Below are 15,058 nucleotides of genomic sequence, written 5' to 3' on the forward strand. Positions count from 1 at the left end.
CAGTAGGCTGTGTGCATACCTGAGAAAGTTAACATGCCTAAGAAGAAATTCCCAAGATTGTGTGAAAGCATTTTTCCTCTTTATTTACTTTTCCCTACCATCTCAGAATCCTGGAAGACCATTCCCAGGAATGATAAAAACTTCTGCTGTCCATCAGAAATTTGATTCTCCTTTTCTTTCTGGGCACATAGTTAAAGATCACCTCATTGAAGCCCTTGTAATTAGGTGGGATCAGGTGACTGAGTTGTGGCGTCTGAAAGTGAGCAGAAGTGATGTACTTCTAATCTGGTCCTGGTATTTAAAACTTTCCACACATTTTCACTTGCTCATTCATTCTCTCTCTTTCTCTCACCCATTACTGGCCAGAGGAAGATGAAATTAAGGACTTAAAGGTCCTAAGAGCCAAGCATAGCCAATAGATGGAAGGATCCTGCATCCCCTGCTGATGCCCAATGAACTGTGACTTGGGTGACAAGTAAACCCTTGGTTATTAAGCTTCCAAGATACAAAGAGGCTGGGCGTTGTAGTGACTGAGATGGTAGCTACTATATTGTATAGATGTATACATCTACTATACAACTAATATATACAACAAATAATATACAACTACTATATTGTACAGATATATAGATGGCAGCTATACAACAAATAATATACAACTACTATATTGTATAGATGTATAGATGGCAGCTACTATATTATAACCAAGCAGCAGGCCTACAAATAAGTGGGAAATCTCTGACATCTGGCCTATGGCTGATCCATCGTGAATACCATCATCAAAGTCTCAGAGTAACCTGTCTTGCTTCCTCTACATTTTTAGCTCCCTCACACTGTCACATTTGTATGTTCACAGGTGTTCAACAGCACTTGTTGGATGACTGACCAAATAGTTTATAAGGCCACATATAATACATTATTTAATTCACAGAGCCACTGAAAAAGCACTTGACCTTGAGCTCTGCAACATGTTCTTCCCATTAATCAACAAGCCCTTCCCATTACTGAGAGATATGAGACCCTACTGATTCTTCCAATGAAGCTGTTCATGTGTATTAATTTGAACTCAAAGACGGATGGGTAACAAAGCTAACAAAGATGTGGTTGCTTTATAAGTGAGCTTTGAATACTGATGCGTTTCTGTATCCCAAAGTAAGACAGCTGCACTTAGAAAAATCTGCTAAAATATGCTTAACATCTTAAGAAGCGAGTGCCATTGTCAATTATAAAAGGATCTCTCCATATATTTCTTAATAAGTTTACCATACCATTAGCATAACAAACAGTAGGTCTAGCTCTCAATTGGTTGCTAGGCTTTCTGTACCAATGTATTTGCTCACAGAGGTAGAGTGGGCCTGTGCAAATATCTGCATACCTGGCCACCATGACCTTGGCCTGGCAGAACCTGGTAAGTCATTGCTGACTCACCACTTTACAATAGTAACATCACCTCACGGCACAACATATAATTGATGTTATGTCTTCCAGACAACCCTCTCTGAGACCACCAAAGGGAAAAAAAGATTAAGAAGTCAATATTCAAAAGGTTAGTCAATTTCTCATTTTCTTTGTAACACTCTTCTTGGAAGATTATCCACAATGATTGTCATCCTTGGCCTGGCAGACATATTGTTGCATTCCCATGCTTCTCAACTCACCATTAGAGACAGAAATTAATTTTAATATTACCACAAGAACAACATGATTTGAAAGGGAAGTTTGCTGCTTTGCTGACACTCAAAGTTATGTTAACTGCCAATTTATTTACAAGTCAAAATATAAATGGCTTGGGATGTTTTCCATGGGTTTGCCTAAGCAGAGGGGCTGATAAACACCTGGATTTCTGGAATGCATTTCTGAAGACTGCCTAAAAGACCCCATTATAATCCAGCCTTTTCTTTGAAGCTCTGTGAATGTCTGCTGGTGGGAATGCAAACTGGTGCAGCCACTCTGGAAAAGTCTGGAGGTTCCTCAAAAAATTAAAAATAGAACTACCCTGCAACCCAGCAATTGCACTACTAGGTATTTATCCAAGGGATACAGGTATGTTGTTTTGAAGGGACACATGCACCTCCATCTTTATAGCAGCACTACCAACAATAGCCAAAGTATGGAAAGAGCCCAAATGTCCATCGATGGATGAATGGATAAAGAAAATGTGGTGTATATATATATATATACACACACACACACACACACACACACACACACACACATACATACACAATGGAGTATTACTTGGAAATCAAAAAAGAATGAAATACTGCCATTTGCAACTACGTGGATGGAACCGGAGGGTATTATGCTAAGTGAAATTGGTCCCAGAAAGACAAAAATCATATGACTTCACTCATATGAGGACTTTAAGAGACAAAACAGATGAACATAAGGGAAGGGAAACAAAAATAATATAAAAACAGGGAGGGGGACAAAACAGAAGAGACTCATAAATATGGAGAACAAACTGAGGGTTACTGGCGGGGTTGTAGGGGGGGAGATGGGCTAAATGGGTAAGGGGCATTAAGGAGTCTACTCCTGAAATCATTGTTTCACTATATGCTAATTTGGATGTAAATTTTAAAAAATAAAAAATAAAATTAAAAACAAACAACCAAAAAAGTTATTACTTTTATAATTGAGGGGGGAAAAGTCTCAATAAAAAATTTTAATACCACAAAAACAATCTCCTAATAAAAACCTGTCCTTTCATGGTGTAAATACATGGAAAAGGTCCCCACCTGGGGAATACAGAAATGGCTTATTTGCATTGTGGCAAAAGTTTCAGCAGCTGCTGACAGCCAATCTCCCTGTGTTAGTGTGTGTGGTTGAGCATGAGCCCTGTCTCCCACCAAACAGTAAAGAGTGATTGCAATAGTTCTTTTTTTTGCAACTTTTTGAAAATGTTTATTTATTTATTTTTGAGAGAGAGAGAGACAGAGGGAGAGAGAGAGAGAGACAGAGAGAGAGAGAGAGAGACCCTGTACTGGTGCATGTGTGAGTGGGAGAGGGGCAGAGAGAGAGAGAATCTCAAGCAGGCTCCATGCTCAGCACAGAGCCCCATGAGGGGCTCTATCTCATGATCCCGGGACCATGACCTGAGCCAATATCAAGAGTCAGATGCTCAACTGATGGAGCCATCCAGGCACCCCACAATAGTTCCTGATGTCCCACAGCCTGTTCCTTTGTTTTTAAGAATTCTCTCCACTTCTCTGAAGTCCATTACTGTGTCCACCTGAGGGTTATTTAAAATACCCAGGGATATTTTATTTGCCATTAAGCTTCTGACAAGTTGTTGAAAGGCAATTTCATGGGAAAACTCTTTCAGAGCCTCAGAGAAGGGTGGGGTCATCTTATTCAGGTGGTTTAAGAAGTTCAGTAGGGTTCTCTCAGAAGCTGGGCACTTGTTTTACCTTGGCCCCTCAGCTTCTGGTCATCCTTGGTATGTAAAGTAGGAGGATCTGGAAGTTCAAAGGGTGGTGGGGAGGTGGGGCAGCAGATGGGTGCAAGGGTTAAAGCCCCACCTCCTTGCCTGTTGTCAGAAAGTCAGAGCATCTCTGCCACCTCTTGAAACCACTACCAGTCCCCAAGTCCCCTTATCTCCCCTCACTTTGGTCCATCCTTATACAAGCACATCCCATTTGTACTGGATTAAATCCACCCTTCTCAGTCATGTACAATATGTTCTTTCAAACCTGCTTCTTCATTCAAAACATGTGAGCTACTGATGCAGCAAGAGAATTACTTGTCTCTCTTAGCGGCTTATATTCACTCTTTTTTCTTCTTTCCCCTTTACTCAGCTTCCCTCAGAAGAAGCCCTTTCTTAACAAAAACTCACTTGTCCAATCAAAGATTTAATGGCCAAGGTCCTTGAATTAGGCTGGGATTGGGGGTGGAACAATAAATACTCGCAGGACAGACCCAGTAAGTGAGAATGGGGAGGAAGAAGGAAAACCAAGATTCAGCCCTTTTTAATGCATTTTCAGAAAAACGCAGGGTATACCTAGTGTAGTGGCTAGAACGCTCACCCATCCATTTATCCATCCACCCATCCACTCATCAATCCATCTTTCAACAAATATTCACTGAGCATCTATGGTGCAACAGGCATGGGCAGGGCCCTGAGAACATGGTGTTTTGCTCAAACAACCCCCTTAGTACTTAGTCTGGTAGTGGAGAGAAGCTAGTAAAACTTACATGTACTTGACACAAGTATTAAGGGAGTTCTGCAGGTGCCATGCAAGCCAACAGTGGGGAGATGTGACCTGGTGGAGGAAACAGGGGGCTTCTCTGGGGAGGTTGCCTCAGGGATGAGGGGTAGAAAGCCCCTCCTTCGTATCCACAGCTCTGGGTATAACTGGGCATGGCAGACACTGCTGGTTACATTTTCCCCTTTGCTTTTGTCTCTTGCTTCAAAAGGAGCCCACAGAATCCAGGGGCCATACAATGAAGGAAGCAGGACCCAAAGCTGTCAACATAGAGAGCTTTGTGATGGAGTAGATGTATATTTGGTTAGGTTTGGGCCTTTGGCAAAGGATATCCAGTTTTCCTTTGGTCCCCCTTCATTTTCCCTTTGGAATTTTGTTCCTTGTACTCTTTTCTATCCCTCCCTACACAACTGGTAATTTTAGGCTTCTTCTCCAGAACTCCCCATTGCCAGTAACAACCTCAGGCTAGAGGAGTATGTGGCTATTGAGCATTTGAAATGTAGCCAGTGTGACTGAGGAACTGAGTTTTAAAAGTTATTTTCAAAGAATTTACATGTAAATTGCTGCATGTGGCTAATGGCTAGTGTACTGGACACAGTGGGCTGGAGTTCAATACCTCCATCACTGCAATCAGGTCAGAGTTGTGCAGATGGGAGCTTGGGAAAAGGCTGGATGTGGGAGAGATGGAATGGGGAGAGCCCAGAGGATGCCAAGCTCTTGCAAAAGAACCTGGCATGCCAGTCAGAGTGACGTTCTGTTCCACCCTTGGGAGGAGGTTGCTAGGGAGAGCTTGTTAGGGAGTGATCACATTGGGACAAGACTGAAGGGTTAATAATTAAGGTAAAGAGACCAAAAACCAGATTAAAGGCCACAAAATGGACCGTGGCACTTTTGGTGGAATCCTGGCCAGGAACTGCAATCTCTCTTTTAGAGAGATTTTTCTCCCTGGATTCCTTTAAGAACATTGCTTTCTGGATGTTCTTCTCACCCTGAAACTGAGCCGTATTTCTGCTTTTCTTGGACAACCGTGCAACTGTTCTTAGATTCTTGCCTGTGTTTTCACAGATACTCATGGGTAGCAGAGGTAGCCTTTCAAACCAAACACTCAGTGGGATAAATGATGGAGGATAAAGAGAGGTGGGTGTGGGGGACGGAGAACAGCCAGGGAAAAAAGAGGCATGCTTGGAGATGAGCAGGAAGACTGTATTCCAATACCTGTACTTCGGGATTTATTCTTGGAGCCTTGGTTCACCACGTGGTACCATGGGTAAATCTGCGGCCACAGCCTCACTTGCTCTACACTCTTTGAGGAATGGAAAAAGGGATTTCCCATCAAACCACTGCCAAGAATGGGTTTCTACTTGTTGAAAAATATCAAACTTTATGAAATCACTGGAGATCACTAAATCTTTAGTGCAATAATGTGGTCTATAAAATAAAAAATAGCAGCCAAATCCCCTGGTGCTTTGCAACACAGTTAAGACTACACAGTGCTTTTTCTGGATCTCTTTGCCCTCATGAATGGAAGGACTACTCACATTATTCAGCGTTACCCTGTTCTCCTTTGCTTGTGTTTCACTCAAACAAATCCTATGAGGCATTTGGCCTCAAGGGGCAGAAACCCAGAAAGTAGAAACACATAGAGGCTGGTTGTCTGGCTAGGTTGATTCACCAGCTGCAATGTCATCACATACTCCCAGGCAGGGTACATTATGGCATAGGGTCCTGTTGTGCCACAGCATTCATTCTGACAACTCATGGCAGTCCTTCTGCAAGTCTTTGCTAATTTTATTCCAGATACTATGAATTTCAGTCCATTTGTATGAAAAGCAGAAGTTCTCGCTGGGCTGAGGTAACTTACAGTGGTGGTTCTCCATGGGGCAGACTGTGCTTCCCCCTGCCCCTACCCAGGGGACATTTGGTAATGTCTAGAAGTGTTATTTTATTATCATCACTAGGGGGGACATTTTGTCCTCCCTGGAACCTTAGGGAATATCTGGGGACATTGTTGATTGTTACAAGCAGGGTGGGGTTGGTGTCCTAGTGGCATCTAGAGGTTAGGGATGCTGCTGAGATCTCAGGGATGAACAGAACAGCCTCCATGACAAAGAATTATCTGCCCCAGAATTTTAACAGTGCTCAAGTTGAGAACTTTTGGCCCAAATGGAAAGCTCAGGCTTGGTTTTTGACAGTGAAATGCCATATGACTTTCAAAGGGCTATCACTTTTTCAATGTTGGAAAACTAGTAAATATCCTGAGGTGGTCTCAGGAAATCCTAGGACAATTTTGGCCACAAGTTTCTTCTACGAATGGCCCAGTTTCACATCTTCAAGAGTCTTTAACTTCCTCTGAAAGACAAGAGTGCATTCTCAGGGTTACACAGTCACGTTGGTCTCAGTGGGTCTAGATCCCATTTTACTGTAGTAGATACAGAGGCAAGCCATATGGCTTGGTTTCTCCATATGTAAAATGGAGTCTTAATACTTCATATGATGGATTTGTCAGCTGGGCCTGGTATCCTAAGGAGATGGAATAAGGGCATGGTATTTGAATTGGGATGAAGAGGGAAAATGTGAGTTAAATACGTCTACCTAATTCCGATGCCAAAATGGCAATAGGATATTGTAGGTGGGGAGAGGCAACCGGTAGCTTGTGAGATCCAAGCCAGCAGATTGTGCCTGGGACTCAGGGGGCCATTGAGCCATGAAATGATTTCCCTTGCTAATGGTAGATGGAGAAGATCCAGGGCCTGGCACATATGAGTCTTTCCATGAAGTCTGTCATTGAGGTGGGAGGGAGGAGACATGCAGCAGTGACCGTACTAAGGGGCTAAGAGGGGCACAGAAAGCTATGGCAAGAATTTATGTAGAGCTGCTTGGGAAAACAAGAATAATATTTCTTTTTCCTGATTTTCAAAGTAACACAGTTATTGTTGAAAATCTCTCAAGTACAGAAAACAGAAGAAGAAAATAAAAATCTCTAATAAAAAATAGGAGAGTTTTGGTATATTCCTTTAGAAAAAGAGAAGGTTTCTCTGAGCAGGACAGGCTCAGAAGATTAAAGGGTCTTTGAGAACAGCAGCATGAGACCATGTAGATGATGACTGTTTTGGAATTATTTGCTCTGTGAGCCAAGATACGTGAGTCCCTGCCCTGGTTGAAATGGACAGCAGGACCGATGGGTGATGTGACAGAAGGACACGTGATCAAGTTCCCCTTACCTTCAGGGTTCATGTGGAAACCTTCCTTAGTTTTCACCTCCATGAATAGAAGAGTTCTTTAGCTGAAAGAGAAAATGACTCATCTTAGTTCAAGGATGACAGAAGAGGAGACATCATTTCTGACTCAATCTATGGTCCCAGCTTGACCACCATCACTGCACTTCAGTGACAGGCAGACGACAGCCCTAGTTTTTTGCAATTAGTTTTTTGGCAACTTTATTATGAAGTAATTTGAAACGTACAGAAAAGTTGCAAAAATCATAAAAAAGTAAAAGCTCATAAACCTTTCACTCAGATACCCTAACAGTTAAATGTTTTACCACATTTAACTTATTCTTTTGTCTCCGCATACACAAATTATTACTTTTTCTGAATCACTTGAGAATAAGTTGCAGTCATGAGACCCCTTTTTAAAAAGTTTTTAAAAGTTATTTGTTTCTTTTGAGAGAGAAAGAGAGAGAGCAGGGCAGAGAGAGAGAGAGAGAGAGAGAGAGAGAGAGAGAGAGAATCCCAAGCAGGCTCTGCACCATCAGTGCAGAGCCCAGTGTGGGGCTCAAATTCGTGAAGTGTGAGATCATCACCTGAACTGAATGAAATCAAGAGTCAGATGCTTGACCAAGTGAGCCAGCCAGGCACCTCAGTCATGGTGCCGCTTAACCCCTAAATATGTCAGTGTGTTTTCCCAAGAATAAGGGTATTCTCTTACCTTAACAGTGTAATGATTAAAATCAGAAAATTAACACTGATACAGCACCACTATCTAATCTTTAGGTCTTACTCAAATTTTGACAGTCATCCTAATTGGGATAGGTTTTATGAAATCTGGTCCTAGAGACCTTGAGTAAAATTTATTCACAAGTCCCATCACAGCCATGGCTGACTTTGGGCATTTGGCCACTCCAACATGAAGCTCAGGTTTGATTCTATCTCATGGAACACAGGAGCACTGGCTGAAGAATGCTTTTCAAAGTGTGACTAACTTTTGGTGAGGACAAAGTTGATCATCGGGCTGTCAGGTATGGGCTTGTCCCATTTAGACTATGCCCATCACGGATCACGGTTCCCACCTTGCTCCTTCCAATATATCTGGCCCTGGGTTTTATATAGGACATTTTAAACTCTTGAAACTGACTGGCCTCAGTCTGTGGGGCACAAGGTGACAACTGCTAGTTGTACCACTGTGAGAACAAAAACGATTTCAGGACTTGGATACAAAATTGGCCCATACGTGTCTGCACTTAACTTTTTAAAATTTGCTTTGGTGTATGGACAGCAATTCCTAATTTAGTGCCCGATCCTGTCTTGCACGTTCCTTGATAAAACAGTCTAGCTAGAGTAGCAGACCAAATAATGCCTTCAAATAATTTTTATTTCTTCAAAATTCAGAACCCTTAGGAATATCCTTCGAGGAATTAAGTGCTGAATACTCTCCATGCTGATCCAGCTGATGGAGGAGGACGTGACAAGCGGGCCACTGAGGATCTCTCTCACACACACCCCACCATCTCAATATTACTGATACTACCAAAATGAATGGAGAGCCCAGACATCTTTGCAATAGAAGGCTATGATGTGACGAAGGCCACCTGAACATCAAACAGCCAGCCCCAAGGCACTTGATAATGAGGTGTCTGGTGAATCCAGAGTCTGTAACACAAATGTCTGGGGCAGCTTTCTCGAAAGCCACCAATTTCTCTCCATGTAGTACAGTGATGCTGAATTTTTCTTTTCCTTTTTTTTTTTAAAGATTTTATTTTTAAGTAATCTTTATAACAAATGTGGGGTTTGAACTTACAACCTTGATATCAAGAGTTTCATGCTGTACCAACTGAGCCAGTCAGGCACCCCTGGTTTTCATTTATAAAACTCTGAACATTCTAGAATGCATTTAAAATTCTGAGAATAATTTCAGGACTTACTGCGCTCTTTTTGATAATGTCCTAGGTCTGTTCAGAAGGATCCAGACTCTTTTTACACTCTTGCAGGAAGCCCTAAGTGGTCAGCTGAGGCTAGGGAAGGTGCAGAGGGAGTGGAGCACAGGACAAAGGTTCCATTGGGGGTAGAAAATCTAGAATGCCAAGCAGTACCAGTGATAGTTCTGAGGCAAGAGGCCATAAAGGAGATCACTGTCTTCCCACTCATTTTGCAGTTCAACAAACATTAATTGAACAACAGACCTTGAGCTCACTTCATTCATTCATCTGTTTACTCATTCAGCATTTATTAAGTACCTGGCACATCATTTAGCTTTTGTCATTCTCTGCCCCAACTTCTGCATATACTCAGTCTTGCTCTGTGCCCTATGGGGGCACACCCTATGGGGGGTGACTTGCGTGGCTGTCTTGCCCTTCAGCTTCAGGTTGGGCTCCATCCATGGCAGCAGAGGGTGGGGGAAGAGCACATCAGGGAAATATTTCCCTCCCTCCCCGCCTTCCTCGTAGCTTAGTTCTGGTAGTGGTTGTGTCTCTACCACCGCAGCTCCAGTTGGGCAGCCTTTCTTCCATGGCTCCAGCCTTCACGAGTCCCAACAAAATCCCTCCCTCCCCATTCACCTTTATGGGGAAAGGGTGGTGACAAATTCCCTTGTTAGTTCTCTCAACCCTGCCCACAGGTATGTCAATGGTCTCTTTATTATATTTTCTTAAAAAATCCTAGCTTGAGTAGAACATCTTCTTCTTGTCTGACCCTGACCAATACAGCCCTTTAATATACACTAAATTGTTTTCTGATTTCTCTGGACAGGCTGGAAAGATGGAAAGTTTTGTGCATAGTTTCTAACACTATGCTACACCACTGCAAGGTGGGGATGCATAACTTAACAGAAGCTCCTGGGGAAAATAATCTCAGAAATGGAGTCCTTTATACAGTCTAGTATTCTGTGTCAGTCAAAAGCCAACCTAATCTCTGGCCACATAATTAGAAGTACAGTGTCCAGGACAAGGGAGGTGATACTGAGCCTTCATTCTGCCTTCATTAGCTCCCACCCGGAGATCTAGGCACAGTTCTAGGCTTCCCACTTTAAGTGAAGACATATTAATTGTTTCAAGGTCTGCCATATACAGCAGAGATCAAAGAGGCCATAAGTTCTCTATTGCAACTAGTCTGTTATTGTGCAAAAGCAGCCACAGACAACCGATAAACCAATAGGCTTGGCTGTGTTCCAACAAACTTTATTTACAAAAACAAACAAGTAGCTGGATTTGCCTGTAGGCCTTACTTAGCTAACCTCTGATGTATAAAGGAAAAAAAAAATTTTCTGGGTGTGTCCAGAAGGCAGAAGTTGGATCAATGTATCGAAATTTCAGAAAGGCAGGTTTTTTTTTTTTTAAGATTTAAAAAATTTTAAAAATGTTTATTTATTTTTGAGAGACACAGAATGCAAGTGGGGGTGGGGCAGCGTGAGAGGTAGATACAGAATCTGAAGCAGTCTCCAGGCTCCAAGAGGTCAGCACAGAGCGCGATGTGGGACTCAAAAATCACAAACGGCGAGATTATTACCTGAGCCAAAGTCAGAATGCTTAACCGACTGAGCCACCCAGGTGCCCCAGAGAAAGGCAGATTTGTGGTAAATTTCAAGGAAAATCTTTCCAATGGTGACTACCATTTCCAAGTAGAGTGATATGTTTCATGAGGCAGTGGGTGGCTCATTGTAAGGTTTTAAACAAAAGGTTAAGTGTTAGAGAATAATTTTCTGCAAAGCACAAAAAGTCAGTCAGATGATGTGGGAGGCAACAGTCTCTCATATTTTTATTCACGTAGCATAGTACAGCACACATGGGGGTCCTCTAGATTTTATGTTCCCAGAGGAAAGAGACTATGTCATATCCATCCTTGCGTCTTGCCCACACCTGAAACCCTAGTATAACGTTTTAAACATGGTAGGTGTGACTGATACATGTTTTGTCAATGTGGCTCTATAAGTAAAATCTTGCTGACAGATTAATGAAACTAGTTTGTCTTCTGTACAGCCATAACTACTGGTCATTAAATTAGTTCAATTATCTCTAATAAGCTTCAATATTTGCGGATTTTCACTGAAAAGAATAGATGTAGCAGTCAACATTTATCTAGTTCTGAAAATATGGCAGCTCCTGTGCTAAGAATTTTAAAACTTTTTTTAAATGTTTATTTATTTTTTCAGAGAGAGAGAGAGAGAGAGAGAGAGAGGAGGAGGGGCAGAGAGAGAGAGGGAGATACAGAATCCGATGCAGGCTCCAGGCTCCGAGCTGTCAGCACAGAGCCCGTTGTGGGGCTCGAATTTACGAACTTCGAGATCATGACCTGAGCCGAAGTCAGACACTTAACTGACTGAGCCACCCAGGCGCCCCTGTGCTAAGAATTTTAATAGGCATTCTCCCTCTCTCTCTCTTTTTAATTTTTGAGTAAACTCCATACTGTTTTCCAGAGTGGCTGCACCAGTTTACATTCCCATCGACAGTGCAAAAGTGTTCCCCTTTCTCTGCATTCTTGCCAACATCTATTGTTTCCTGAGTTGTTCATTTTAGCCATTCTAACAGGTGTGAGGTGGTATCTCATTGCGGTTTTGATTTGTATTGCTCTGATAATGAGTGATGTTGAGCATCTTTTCATCTGTCTGTTAACTATCTGGATGTCTTCTTTGGAAAAGTGTCTATTCATATCTTCTGCCCATTGCTTCACCGGATTATTTTTTGGGGGGATGTTGAGTTTTTGACAAGTTCTTTACAGATTTTGGATACTGACCTTTTATCCAATAGGTCATTTACAAATATCTTCTACCTTATGACCCAGAATTGCACTACAAAGGATATAAAAATGCTGATTTGAAGGGACACATGCACCCCAATGTTTATAGCAGCATTATAAAAAATAGCTAAATTATGAAAAGAGCCCAAATGTCCACTGACTGATGACTGGGTAAAGAAGATGTGATATATATATATATATATATATATATATATATATATATACACACACACACAATGAAATATTATTCAGCAATCAAAAAAACGAAATCTTGCCATTTGCAACAATGTGGATGGAACTAGAGTGTATTATGCTAAGTGAAATAAGTCAGTTAGAGAAAGATAAATATCATATTTCCCTCATATATGTAATTTAAGATACACAACAGATGGGGGTGCCTGGGTGGGTTGGTCGGTTAAGTGTCTGACTCTTGGTTTCTGCTCAGGTCATGATCTCGTGGCTCTGCCCTGGCAGGGTTGAGCCTGCTTGGGATTCTCTTTCTCTCCCTCTCTCTGCCCCTCCCCCACTCATACTATCTCTGTCTCTCTCAAAATAAATAAATAAATTAAACAACAACAACAACAACAACAACAAGATGAACATAAGGGAAGGGAAGGAAAAATAAGATACAAACAGAGAGGCAGGCAAACCATAATAGATTCTTAAGTACAGAGAACAAATTGAGGGTTGCTGGAGGGGAGGTGGGTAGGGGCTGGGCTAAACGGGTGATGGGCATTGATAAGGACACTTGTTGGGATGAGCACTGGGTGTTATACAGAAGTGATGAATCACTAAATTCTGGGTTCTATTCCTGAAACCAATACTACACAGTATGTTAACTAACTTGAATTTAAATAAATAAATTAAAAAAGTAATAGGCATTCTCTTATTTAATTCTCCCCCAAAACCTATGAGGTAGGTAACATTACCATCCCCATTTTTATTGATGAAGAAATTGAAATTCAGAGAAGCCTCATAGCTGGAAAGTGGCATCACCAAACTTGAACAGGAATTTCTTTGATGCCCAAGGCTGTGATCCAACCAAAACTTCACTCTGCTTTTCATTCATTCACTCATTCATTCATCTATTTATTATTCAACAAACATTGATTGGTTGCCTGCTATTTGTCAAGCACAGTGTTTTGGGTTCTGAAGATAGAGCTGTGAATATAAACAGATCAAGTCCATGCTCTGAAGCAACTGACATTCTGGCTGGGATTTAGCAGGAGTAGATAGACTATTACATAAGAAGATATTAAGTGGTAATGTATCAGAAGGCACAGAAGTTAAAAAGATAATAAATAAGTCTCATCTGCACCAGAAGTTCAGGGATAATGCCAATTGGTGAATTTACCAAAGCTCTTTCTTGTTTACTGCCATTACCCCAAGTTTAGACTTTAGTCTTGATGAATTGTCAGATACACTCAGATTAAGAAGGAAGCTTCAAGAATTCTGGCGACTGAGGGGCGCCTGGGTGGCTCAGTCGGTTGAGTGTCCAACTTCGGCTCAGGTCATGATCTCACAGCTCCTGAGTTTGAGTCCTGCGTTGGGCTCTGTGCTGACAGCTCGGAGCCTGGAGCCTGCTTTGGAAACTGTGTCTCCCTCTCTCTCTGCCCCTAACCCACTTGCGTTCTGTCTCTCTCAAAAAGAAATAAACATGAAAAAAATTTTAAAGAATTCTGGCAACTGATACAGATCATGTATGGCAGTGTGTATACATGTGTGTGATAGGTGTATGAAGCCTTCAAAGGGAAAATGACCCAATAAAGCACACAAGAATCATTCTTCAAGGGCAAGTCAAATCTGAGCACTATTAAAATGGGAGACCAGAGGCAACATATGGAAAGGAGTGGAAGGAGCTAGTTCAGTTAACCCAAAAGTAAAGAAGAAAAATAATCCAGTTAAAAAATGGGCAATAGACATTTTCCTAAAGAAGACATACGGGTGGACAACAGACACACGAAAAGGTGCTCAATACCATGCATTATCGGGGAAATACAAAACTACAATGAGATATCAACTCACACCTGTCAGAATGGCTAAAATCAACAACAGAAGAAACAACAGAGGTTGGCGAGGATGCAGAGAAAGGGGAACCCTCTTGCACTGTTGGTGGGAATGCAAACGGGTGCAGCCACTGTGGAACACAGTATGGAGGTTCCTCAAAAAGTTAAAAATAGAACTACCCTATAATCCAGCGATTGCCCTACTAGGGATTTTCTCAAAGAATACACAAATACCAATTTGAAGGGATACATGTACCCAAAGTTTACAGCAGCATTATCAACATTGGCCAAATCATGGAAGGAGCCCAAATGTCCATCAACGGATGAATGGCTAAAGAAGATTACAATGGAATATTAGTCAGCCATAAAAAGAATGAAATCTTGCCTTGTGCAACAATGTGGTTGGAGCTAGAGAGTGTTATGCTAAGTGAAAGAAGTCAGTCAGAGAAAGACACATATCATATGATTTAAAAAAAACAAAAGCACTTAAGCAACAAAACAAACCACAAAGGGGGAGAAAAAAGAGAGGAAGACCAAGAAACAGACTATTAACTATAGAGAACAAACTGAGGGTTGCTGGAGGGGAGGTGGATGGGGGGATTTGCTAAATAGGTGATGGGTATTAAGGAGGGTACTTGCGATGAGTGCTGGGTGTTGCATGTAAGTTGTATGTATGAACCATTCAATTCTGCACCTGAAACTAATATTACACTGTGTGTTAACTGACTAGAATTTATATACAAACATGGAAAAAAATAAGGAATAAAGATACCTCTGTTTCTCTTTTCTGAAGCACAGAAATATGAAGAGCTTATATCCACCTGCCAGCCCCAAGTATTAAAAATCAATATTTATAACCAACGCTTCAATAGAGAGAGTGTCTGACCTGTACGTAAGGCAG

General features: G+C 41.6%; 1 protein-coding gene across 1 annotated transcript in view; it reads right to left on the reverse strand.

The window, feature by feature from the left end:
• The window catches only part of PRLR (prolactin receptor), a 159,859-nt gene that overhangs the window by 35,207 nt on the left and 109,594 nt on the right, over positions 1–15,058 (reverse strand). Inside the window, exon 2 of the mRNA XM_040495216.1 lies at positions 7,427–7,488. The gene's annotated coding sequence lies outside the window, so the exon portion shown is untranslated. The remainder of the gene's footprint in view (positions 1–7,426; positions 7,489–15,058) is intronic.

Source organism: Herpailurus yagouaroundi, unplaced genomic scaffold (assembly GCF_014898765.1).
Source record: "Herpailurus yagouaroundi ecotype Mexico unplaced genomic scaffold, PumYag 29, whole genome shotgun sequence".
Classification (NCBI taxonomy): domain Eukaryota; kingdom Metazoa; phylum Chordata; class Mammalia; order Carnivora; family Felidae; genus Herpailurus; species Herpailurus yagouaroundi.